The 12,117-nt window shown below is 41.7% G+C and overlaps 1 protein-coding gene and 1 non-coding gene across 2 annotated transcripts in view; one reads left to right on the top strand and one right to left on the bottom strand.

Moving 5' to 3' along the window:
* Nucleotides 1–12,117, bottom strand: part of CTNNA3 (catenin alpha 3) — a 1,377,490-nt gene that overhangs the window by 280,004 nt on the left and 1,085,369 nt on the right.
* Nucleotides 1,888–2,025, top strand: LOC114810399. The gene has a single exon (XR_003758099.1). It is a non-coding gene; the product is annotated as a small nucleolar RNA SNORA7 (small nucleolar RNA).

Genomic DNA, 12,117 nt, shown 5'->3' on the forward strand with positions numbered 1-12,117 from the left:
TTGGAACTGGGGGAAGTTCACTGGACTAGATACTTATTTCTTTCTGTTTCTCCCCTCAATAATGATAACTAATTCTCTTCCCCTCTTCAAAACCCTACTTAAAACTCACCTCCTCCAAGAGGCCTTCCCAGACTGAGCTCCCCTTCTCCCTCTACACCCTGTACTGCCCCCCCTTCACCTCTCCGCAGCTTAACCCTCTTTTCCCCCCATCTCCCTCTGCTCCTCCCCCTCTCCCTTCCCATCCCCTCAGCACTGTACTCGTCTGTTCAACTGTATATATTTTCATTACCCTATTTATTTTGTTAATGAAATGTACATTGCCTTGATTCTATTTAGTTGCCATTGTTTTTACGAGATGTTCTTCCCCTTGACTTTATTTATTGCCATTTTTCTTGTCTGTCTGTCTCCCCCGATTAGACTGTAAGCCCGTCAAATGGCAGGGACTGTCTCTATCTGTTGCTGACTTGTTCATTCCAAGCACTTAGTATAGTGCTCTGCACATAGTAAGCGCTCAATAAATACTATTGAATGAATGAATAATAATAATTATGGGACTGGTTTAGCACTCATTATGTGCCAAGCACTGCACATAATCCTACATAGGTCTCATAATCTGACGGGGAGAGAAAGCAGATATTCAATCCCCATTTTACAAATGAACCAACTGAAGCACAGTGAAGATAATGATAATAATGGTAATAAATAATCATAACAGTGTATTTTCACATAGCAGGCAAGTGGCAGAGTCAGGATGATAACCCAGGTCACCTAGCTCCTAGCCCCAGTCTCTTTCCACTAGGCCATGATGTTTCTCAAATGAAGGGTGCTGTGAAAGGTGGTATTTAAAGATAGGAAATTCACTTTCAAGGACTGCATAGTATGTTTCCAGATTATTTGTTTTTCATTTTTGGGTAATGTAGTGTGTAATAAGCTTCTATTCATTATTACAATGATTGTATATGATGAGTATTTGTGGTGGTTCAATTAATCAGTGGTATTTGTTGAGCACTTACTCTATGCAGAGCACTGCACTAAGCACTTGGGTGAGTATAATGAATCACAGTTGGCAGACATGTTACCTATCCACAAGGAGCTTACAGTTTAGAGGGGAGTTTGCAAAGTAGATGGTGCCCTTTTGTGTAACTTTACACTTTAAAAGAGTCCTGGCGACATCATCATTTTAAAAGGCATTTAGAACATGTCTGCTCACTCCTCCAAAGACTGACACTTTCCTTCTGCATAACCAGAAACTATTTATCATTGGATGAATTTTATCCCCTTATCTTCTCATCCTTTATGCCGAAATCATACTGAGAGAAGCAGGACTGGATGAAGACAAACAGGGAGTAAAGATTGGAGAAATAAATATAAACATCCTTCGTTATGCTGATGATACTATCTTACAAAAGAAAGGGAAGAAGATTTGAAGGGCTTAGTTATTGAAAGTTAAGGAACAGAGCAAAAAGACAGGCTTCCATTTGAACATCAAGAAAACAAAGATCATGAGAACTGGAATTTTAAACACAATTATAGCAGATGGAGAGAAGATTGAAATAGTTGACAATTTTTCTCTCTTGGGATCAATAATCAACAATAAAGGAACTAGTAGTCAAGAAATATGCCAAAGATTAATTTTAAGAAGATTTTCTATGAAGAGCCTGTAAAAAATCATGAAATGTGTCGGTGTAACAATTGCCACAAAAATACATATTGTCAATTATATGGTGTTTCCAGTAACAATCTATGGATCTGAAAGCTGGATAGTGAAAAAACAGTATAGAAAAAGCATAGATTCTTTTGAAATGTAGTGTTGGAGAAGGCTTCTGAGAGTTCCAGGACTGCCCAAAAAACAAACAAATTGGTTTTGGAACACAACAAGCCAAAGTGGCCCTCTCAGGTTCACACTTGGAGAATTTCCAGTACTCTACCAGTCTCAGCTATAGGAGGGAGAGTTAAGCAGAGGCATGTCCATTCCATTCCTAGCTTGGGCAATGGTTAGTGAGTGGAAGGCAATCTGCTATAAGTCAAAAATTACCTGTGCCAGGCAGCAGCGGCATGGGAGAGAATTGAGGGTAGAAACTCAAGTTTACTGTGTGGAAGGACACAGTGGTAAACCACTTCTGTATTTTTACCAAGAAAACTCTATGGACACTACCAGAACGATGTAGGTTGGGTGATCTGGGAGACATGTGTCCATGGCATCACTATGGGTCAGATCTGACTCGACAGCATAAGACAAAAACCAAGGTGGTCTTTGAAAGGCTAAATGACTCCACTTAGATTAGCATATTTTGGACACACCATCAGGAGGACTAATTCTCTGGAGAAGACACTAATGCTAGGAACAGTTCAGGGAAAAAGTGGAAGAGACAGACCAACAGCTAGATGGATAGAAATCATAAGATTGCTAATGTAAGAATTGTTAGCAAGGGTACAGATTAAAGCAGAAGATAGGATGTCCTGGAGAAAATATATCCACAGAGTCACCATGAATCAGAAACAACTTAACTCCATTTGATAATAGTAATAAAAAAGCATGGATCCGGGAGTTCGAGGACCTGGGTTCTAATCCCAGCTCTGCCACTTGTCTGCTGGGAAAAGACATTTAACTTCTCTGTGCCTCATTTTCCTCATCTATAAAATGGGTTTCCAGTATCTTTTCTCCCTCTTATTTAGACTGTGAGCCCAAGTAGGTACAGGGACTGTGTCTGACCTGACTATCTTGTATCTATGCCAGTACTTGGCACAGAGTAAATGCTTAAATTTGACCTGATTATCAATGAATCAATCATATTGATTGCATACTGTGTGCATGGCACTGTATATAACAATAACAATATAACAAACATATTCCCTTCCCACAGTAAGTTTACATTCATAGGGGGAGCTAGATGTTAATATAAAGAAATTATAGATATGTACACAAGTGGCCTGGGGCTGGGGGCAGGGAACGGGGGGCAGGGAGTGATGAATAAAGGTGTGTCAGGGTAATGCAGATGAAAGTGGGAAAAGAGGAAATGCAGGTTTAGTCAGGGAAGGCCTCTTGGGAGAGATGTTCCTTCAATAAGAATTGGAAGGGGGCTAGTACTTGTCACATACAAAGAGCGTGGGTTTTCCAAGTTAGAGGCAGGACATGGGCAAAAGGTCAGCGTTGAAATAGACAAGATCATGGAGGTTGGCATTAGAGGAGCAAAGAGTGCGAGCTGGTTGTTGTAGGAGAGTAGTGCGTTGAGGTAGGAGGGGACAAGATGGTTGAGTGCTATAAAACTAATAGTGAGGAGTTTTTGTTTGATGTGGAAGTGGATAGGCAACCACTGGAGTGTCTTGAGAAGTGGGCAAACATGGTACATTTTGGTAGAAAAATGATCCAGACAGCAGAGTTAAGTATAGTAATAATAATAGTGATATTAGTTAAGCAATTACTATGTGTCCAGCACTGTTCTAAACCCTGAGGTAGATAAAGGGTAATCAGGTTGTCCCACGTGGGGCTCACACTTTTAATCCCCATTTTACAGATGAGGCAACTGAGGCACAGAGAGATTAAGTGACTTGCCCAAGGTCACACTGCAGAAAAGTGGCAGGATTAGAACCCACGTCCTCTGACTCCCAAGCTCTTGTTCTTTCCATGAAGTCAAGCTGCTTCTCTTATAGAACGGAGTAGGGAGAGACAGGAGTCTAGGATGTCAGTAAGGAGGAGGATTAAGGGGGTAGTCAACTGGATGGAGAGGTAAGGACAGATTTTAGTGATGTTGTGAAGGCTGAACCGACAGGATTTAGTGATGGATTGAATATGTGTGTTAAATGGGAGAGAGAAATCAAGGAAAACACCAAGATTATGGGCTTGTGAGACAGTGTCTACACTGATGGGAAAGGCAGGGATTGGGTGGAAAGATAGGAAATTATTTTTTGGACATGTTATATTTGAGGTAAAGGCAGGACATCCAAGTAGAGATGTCGTGAAGGCAGGAGGAAATATGAGATTGCATAAAGAGAGAGATCAGGGTTGGATTATCTTGTATCTACTGCACCACTTGGCACAGAGTAAATGCTTAACCAGTATCACAACTATCATTATTACTGTTCTAAGTTCTCCACCAGCTCTAACCAGCCACTCCCCAGATCACACTTTTTGCTCCTACCCAAATCCTATTCTAACTGAACTGTGCTCTCTGTATTCTTGCTTACATCATTCACTGAACCCACACTCCCTCCCTGCCATGTCCAGCAGATCCCAGCTCTCTACAAATTCAAACCATTCCTAAAATTCCACCTCCTTCAAGAAGCCAATCCCAATCAATTCCCAGTGCACTTTGTTGCATCATTCAACAGCCATTCTTAACACTTAGGTATTTATACCTATTTCAGCACTAATGCATATATACATATAATAATAATAATAATAATGTTGGTATTTGTTAAGCGCTTACTATGTGCCGAGCACTGTTCTAAGCGCTGGGGTAGACATAGGGGAATTAGGTTGTCCCACGTGGGGCTCACAGTCTTAATCCCCATTTTACAGATGAGGGAACTGAGGCACGGAGAAGTTAAGTGACTTGCCCAGGGTCACACAGCCGACAAATGGCAGAGCTGGGATTCGAACTCATGAGCCCTGACTCCAAAGCCCGTGCTCTTTCCACTGAGCCACGCTGCTTGTACATATTCAATTATACCTTCAATTCATCAGTGGTATTTATTCAATTTGACTCCATCCACAGTATTGTACCAAGCCCTTGTAGAGGACAATACAACAGAATTGGTAGACACAATCCTTGGCTACAAGTAGATTACATAACAGAGCAGGAGGAGACACATTAAAATGAATTATGGATGTGTATATGCGTACTGTGGGGCTGAGGGTGATATGAATATTAAGTTTTTAAAGAGTAGAGATCAAAGTTCATAGGTGACAGAGAAGGAAGAGTGAGTATGGGAAACAAGGGCTTATTTGGGGAAGGCCTGTTGGTGGAGATGTGATTTTAATTAGGCTTTGAAAGTGGGGAGAATGATGGCCTTTCACATAGAAAGAGTTCCAGGCTAGAGGAGGACATGAGCGGAGGAGCTAGAGGAGGAGGTCAGCGGTGAGACAGCAGAGCTCAAGATACAGTGCGTAGTAGCACTAGAGGAGTGAACTGTGTGGTCTGGGATGTACTGGGAAAGCATTGTGGTAAGGTAGGAGGGGACGAACTGATTAAGTGATTAAAGTTAATGTAAGGAGCTTCTGTTTGGTGCACAGAGGTGGATGGACAATCACTGGTGGTTTGAGGAGTGGGTAGATGTGGACTGAACAATTTTTTTAGCTAATGATCCAGGCAGCCCCTCTCAGGGTCACATCTGGAGAGTTTCCAGTACTTTACCACTCTCAGTACTCTATGGGATGGAGAGTCAAGAAGAGGCATATCCATTCCATTCCTATCTTGGGCAGTAGCTAGCGAATGGAAGACAATCTGCTAAAAGTCAAAACTCACCTTTGCTGGGCAGCAGTAGTATGGGAGAGAGTTGAGGGTGGGGACTCTAGTTTACTGCTTGGAAGAAGGCTAGGGTAAACCATTTCTGTATTTTTACCAAAAAAACTCTGTGGTTACACTACCAGAATGTTTGCAGAAGAAGGTGTGTCATTTTTGAAGAGACGTGTCCATGGAGTCGCTATGGAGCGGAGACAACACAACAGTATAAGACAAGATCCAGGCAGCATGGAGTGGAGAGAACCAGAAAGAGCAGCATGGCCTAGTTAAAAGAGCACAGGCCTGGGAGTAAGATTTGTGTTCTAATCCCGGCTCAACCACTTATCTGCTGGGTGACTTTAGGCAAATCACTTAAGTTCTCTGTGCCTCAGTTACCTCATCTGTAAAGCGTACAGATTAAAACTGGGAGCCCCAGGTGGGACATGGATTGTGTCCAAACTGATCAGCTTGGATCTACTCCAGCACTTAGCACACTGTCTGGCACAGAGTCAGCCCATAACAAATACCATAAGAAAATGGAGGTATGGAGGTCAGTGAATAGTCAAGTTGGGGATAAGTGCATGTATCAGCATAGTATAAGCTTGGAGGAAGCACAAAGGGCTAATTTTTAGGGATGTTGTTTATAGGTAGAACTGAGAGGATTTGATGACAGATTGAATATGTAGTTTGAATGAGAGAAATGAGTCAAGGATATTGCCAAGGTCACGGGTTCATGATACAGGAAGGATAGTGGTGTTGTCTTTAGTAAAAGGAAAGAATGGGGAAGAATAGGTTTGGGTGGAAAGATGAGGAGCTCTGTTTTGGACATATTAAGTTTGAAGTATCAAAAGGACATCCAACTAGAAATGTCCTGAAGACACAGGAAATGTGAGACTGCAGAGAGGGAGAGAGATCAGGACTGGAGTTGTAAATTTAGGAAACGTCCACATAGAGGTGAGCTGAAGCCATGAGAGTGAATAATGAGTCCTCCAACGGAGTGGGTGTAGATGGAAAATAGAAGGGGACCCAGAACTGAGCTTGATTGATTCCCACAGTTAGCAGGTGGGAGGCAGAGGAGGAGCCCACAAAATAGATAGAGATAAATAGGCCTAAGAGATAGGAGAAGAACCAAGAGAGGACAGTGTCAGTGAAGTCAAGACTAGACAATGTTTCAAGGATAATAGTTTTGAAGGCAGCAGAGAGTTTGAGAAGGATTCAGATGGAGTAGAGGCTACTGGATTTGTCAAGAAGAAGATCATTGATGACCATAGAGTGAGCAGTTTCTGTGAAAGGAAGATGGCGGAAACTAGAATGGAGGGGGTCAAGAAGAGAACTGGAGGAAAGGAAGTGGAGACAGAGGGTATTGACAACTCTTTCAAGGAGTTTGCAAAGGAATGGGGTTATAACTGCAGGCACCCATGGGGCCAATCAAGGGTTTATTTAGGAATAGGTGATGCATGATGAAATTTGAAGGTTTATTCTCATTTATTTACATTTGTGCTACTATCTGATATATCCTTATTTTCTCAATACCATTAATGATTTAAGTCTGTCTATATCCCTTCTGAAAGCCCGGACCATGCCTTCTGAGGTACTCTCCCAAACTCTTAAGTGATTTGTACACAAAAGACACTCTAGTTCTATGATGATGATGATAATAATGATATAGATCTCTGTCCATAGGTCCTTGAGTAGAGCTCCAGAAGAGTGGATTGGATGAACCAATGGTCTGACAGGATGAACCATTGGTCTAATCCAAGAATGGCCTTCATATAACCATAAGCCCCATACTAAATAAGCACTTACACAAATTCACTAGTTCCATGCCAGTGTTCATTTATAGATCATTAAGTGCTACAAGGATGATGCTACAAGGATGACTTGCCTAAATAGGCTGTGGACATCCTGAAAACAATAAATAAGAGGATGTATATACATTTACATATGTTTTGGGCATCTGACTTTCCTAGGATGCACAGGATTAGAGTGGATAGTTGTGTGAAGTACAGTGGGTGGGTAGAAATCCTTCTTTGGGTTAGGTTCCTGCCATATCCATACCCCATTATAATTTCAATCCTTGGATTGCCCTCCTCCATGGCCAAAGGGAGTATGCAGGAACGGGATGGGAATTGGGCTGCAACTTAGCACAGCAAGCTCAGAAACAGCTATTCTTACTTGCCTTGGCATCTTGGCATCTCCCCCATTCACAGGGATCCAACCCATAATTGAGTGGCTCGGAAATTGGCATAGCTAAGGCAGTGTTAAAAGTCAAATGTTAGTTTCCTTATAAATATATCTTTTTCAAGTTATTTCCTGACTGTTTTTTTTCCCTTCCTGAATGACTAAAACCTCATTTTCTTATTTGCTAAAACAAGTGAGACTCAGCAGCACTGTATATCAGTTTCTCCATATATACCATTTTCCTTGGGTACATTTTTTTCATCTAACATTTTCTAGGATTTCAATTTAGTGTGTCCAAGATGATACCTCGGAGTTTCCATTACAGAGTTCCCATTTCTCTCAACTCAACTTGATCTCCTTTTTTAAAAGGGCTTCTCTATAGCATTTTTTCCCCTCAATGGTATTTATTTGGTATACTGAATTTGCTCTTTGCTTTTCTCACAGCTCTTCAGAAGTTGCATCTTTAAGGGACTCCACCAGGTATTGTTTCCATTCAACCTTTTTACTCATCCCTTGATATAACACATCTCATATAAGCAGTAATAAACATAGTAATAGTAACTGTAGTAATTGTTAGTGCCTATTATGTACCAAGCTTTATACAAAGTACTGGAGTAGATACAAGATAATCACCCCAGGATTGGTATCTGTCCTACATTGGTCTCACAGTGTAGGAGGGAGGGAAAACAGGTATTAAATAATAATAATAATAATAATGTTGGTATTTGTTAAGCGCTTACTATGTGCCGAGCACTGTTCTAAGCGCTGGGGTAAACACAGGGGAATCAGGTTGTCCCACGTGGGGCTCACAGTCTTAATCCCCATTTTACAGTTGAGGTAACTGAGGCCCAGAGAAGTTAAGTGACTTGCCCACAGTCACACAGCTGACAAGTGGCAGAGCTGGGATTCGAATCCCATTTTATAGACCAGGAAACTGAGGAATAGAGAAATGACTTTCCCAAAGTCACAAAGCAGGAAAATGGTACAGCTAGCTCAAATATCCTCAGAGTTCCCAGGCTAATCTGATGCCTGGACTATGATAAATATAGTGCATTCTCATTTCCCATAGAAAAGCATTATTATTTACAATTTGACTTAGGATACATGTGGGCTTCCTAAGACATTCTAGTTTCTCTACCTGTCAGGTTTTAATTCTAATTTGCATATTCCTGAAGAGAACTGATATTACTTGGACTGTGAGCCCTATGAGGGGCAGGAGGTGTGTCCCATCTGATCATGTTGTATCTGCCTAAGACCTCAGTATGATGCTTGACAAATAGAAGTCAATTAACAAAGGTTATTATTATCATTACCATTATATAGCATCACTTAGGTCAGCCACATCTTGTTCCCGGTCAACATTGCAAACAGACCTGGGTTCTAGTTCTGGTTATGTCTGCTGGGGCTACTCCTTCAGAACTAATTGTTCCTAGGACATCTGCAAGGTGGACAGGCTCAGCAGGTGTCCAGAAAATCAGATGACTAAAAGCATGACTAAGGGCCCAGTGGTTACTAAGGTAACCACTGCCTGATGACATCATGGTACAGCATTGTGCAGAGCACAGTGGCACACTGGCACTTTGGCACTATGCTGCGGTCTCTTTGGCCATAAAAGGGTCACGTCACATCACATGCAAGTCAAAATGTGCTGCACCCCTGCCCATCTGCTCACACTTTTCACACTGTGCCACTTGGGGATTATGATTGGCAGGTATTCATTCATATTTAGCGCTTACTGTGTACAGAGCACCAGACTAAGCGCTTGGAATGTACAATTCTGCAACAGATAGAGACCAGTCCTGGCCAACAACAGGCTCACAGTCTAAAAGGGGGAGAGAGACAGCAAAACAAAACAAGTAGTCAGGCATCAAAATTGATAAATAGAATCATAGATGTATACATATCATTATTAAAATTGAGTAATAAATTATATACACACATATACACAAGTGCTGTGGGGAGGAGAAGGGGGTAGAGCAAAAGGAGGGAGTGGGGGTACTGGGGAGGGGAGGAGGAGCAGAGGAAAAGGGAGAGCTCAGTCTGGGAAGGCGTCCTGGAGGAGATGAGCACTCAGTAGGGCTTTGAAGAGGGGAAGAAAGTTAGTTTGGTGGATGTGAGGAGGGAGGGCATGAGAGAGATCGGCAGGGGCTGGTAAAACCAACAGTACACTAGGAAATTGCTCCATGCAGATTCTTGGTTCTGAAGTTTCAAGTCAGACTCATACCTGACTCCCAAACAAGAGACTCCATCTTCATCATCACATCAGTATTTGACAGAATTTTGTTTGTAAAGAGTCATCATAAACATCCCCTCAAAAATAGCACTTTATGTCCCTGCCTCAGTCTTCTCTTGGGGTAAATGGAGTTTCAATTCCTGTTTTCTCAAAATTAGACTGTGAGCTCTGTATGGGACAAGGATTGGGTCTGACCTGATCATCTTATATGTACCCCAGTTCTGAATACAGTGCCTTGTGCACAGTAAGAACTTACTATCACAATTGTTTATTTGTTATTGTCATTGATACCATTGTTAACTGATATGAGTCTGATATGAGTCTGGTGGAGCTGAAAGGAAAAGTGGAAATAAGGTATTTCAAGGAGAAATGGATATTCAAAGTATTGCTTAGTTGAATTGCTTGTGCTCTTGTTCATTTGCATAGCTACTTGCATATTCTGTTCAGTAATGCATTCCCTCAATTTAGCATAGAAGCATCCCACACTCAGTGTCATATCATATTCAGGAAGAGATTCCAGGAGCCCCCCAGAGTTGGCCATTCAGACCTTCTGACTCCTCTTCTTGGCTATTGTAGGTAATGCAGTTGCTTGGACCTCAGTCAGCTTTACCAAATCTCCTTGTAGGCAGACGGAAAAATCTTTGGCCCTGGCGAGTCTGATCTCATTAACTGTGCAAAGGAGCCCATGCACAAATGAAATGCCCTGTTCTTGTCAGATTACTTCTTGCTCCCTTACACACGGTATAGAGTTTATTCTTGATCAGAGAGCTGGCATTCCTCTATCCCTCTGAAAGGTCACACTTTAAAGGTTAAGAGCTCATAAAATAATATGGATTCTTCTTCCCTCCTCCTAACCTTGTCCCCAACCCTGACCCTGGTAGCCTTGCTCATTGGATTGATTTTATCTCTTCTCTACATTAAAACATGTTGGATGCAACAGGCATGTTGGATGAAAACAGCCCCTGTGAAGGTTTGTCACTTAATCCTCTCATTTGAAGCCACCTTTCATAAGGTCATCTCTGTCTTGGGGATGTTCTTCAACTGTGAATAATTTATATGAGGCACTCTGCATTAGAGAAGGACTTGGCAATCCTCCCTTTCTCCTGTCCCCTCAACTCCTCCCCATACACACATTCCTAAGAAAAAGGTCATTATGACCATTTTCATTTTATAGATGGGGATACAAAACACCTAGAGAAGTAATTAACTTGCCCAAGGTCACAACACCAATGAAAACTTTGGGATTAAAATTCCTAATGGGAAAAGTATCCCATCCCACAGAGAGGAAAGAAATGTCCTTTGTTCTTTATACTGCTTTCCTCTTCTCTAGCCACCCACTATGATCTCCTGCCTGAGGGGAAAAATGAACTTTCTACTGCAGTCCAGCCTTTATCATTCTGAATGAGTAAAATTTGATTTCCAATAAGCATACTGACTTGCAATCTCCAATTCTCAATGCAAGCAGTAACAGAAGCCTTGCAAAATTTCATAAATTCCTACCGCTTTTTTTTTCCCTGTGAACAAAAGGAGCCCTATGGATTGGTGGAAATGTTTCACTGCTCTTTATTGGAAATAGAAATATTTTCTTGCTATGGTATCTTTCCTCCTTTATAACTAAAGAGATGCCAGATTTATTTCCAGCCTCTGCTATCAGTCCTTTCTGAGGGCTTCCTTTCACATTTAAAGATTACACTGTTGATAGAAGGATTCTATTGATTTAATTTTGTGTGTGCCAAGAGGTCTGTAAGCTCTTTATGGGTAGAGAACATGTCTTTTTAATGCTGTTGTGTACTCCAAAGTGCTACTTACAGTGTTCTGCCCATAGTAAGCACTCAGTAAATACCACTGACTGACTGCAATCCAACAACTCTTCCCCTACACAGTGTGCAGGTAAAGACCATCTTCTGTCATGCTATTGCAAGAATTGCATACAGGCCTGTTGTTATTTTTAACTCTGCTTATTGGTTCATTGGTCTCCAATTCTCCTTTAAATGCATGCTCAAGTGGGGAAGTACTTTAGTTAAGATTACTAGGATCCAAGTAGGTCTGCCTGCTTCTAAATGACATGGCTTCAGGATACCATCATATTGTGTGATCTTCTGTCCTATGTTGGCTATGCCCTGTTTAAGTCCAACTGTCTGGGTATCTTGTTAAGTGGTCTCCTTTCTTGTCCCATCTGAAGTTGCATTGGCATGACCACTACAACAATACTAGTGACCTGATTGTTTCAGACCATCACTGTGGGTGATCCTGGCCCACCCT

This window comes from Ornithorhynchus anatinus, chromosome 3 (genome assembly GCF_004115215.2).
Source record: "Ornithorhynchus anatinus isolate Pmale09 chromosome 3, mOrnAna1.pri.v4, whole genome shotgun sequence".
NCBI classification, from domain to species: domain Eukaryota; kingdom Metazoa; phylum Chordata; class Mammalia; order Monotremata; family Ornithorhynchidae; genus Ornithorhynchus; species Ornithorhynchus anatinus.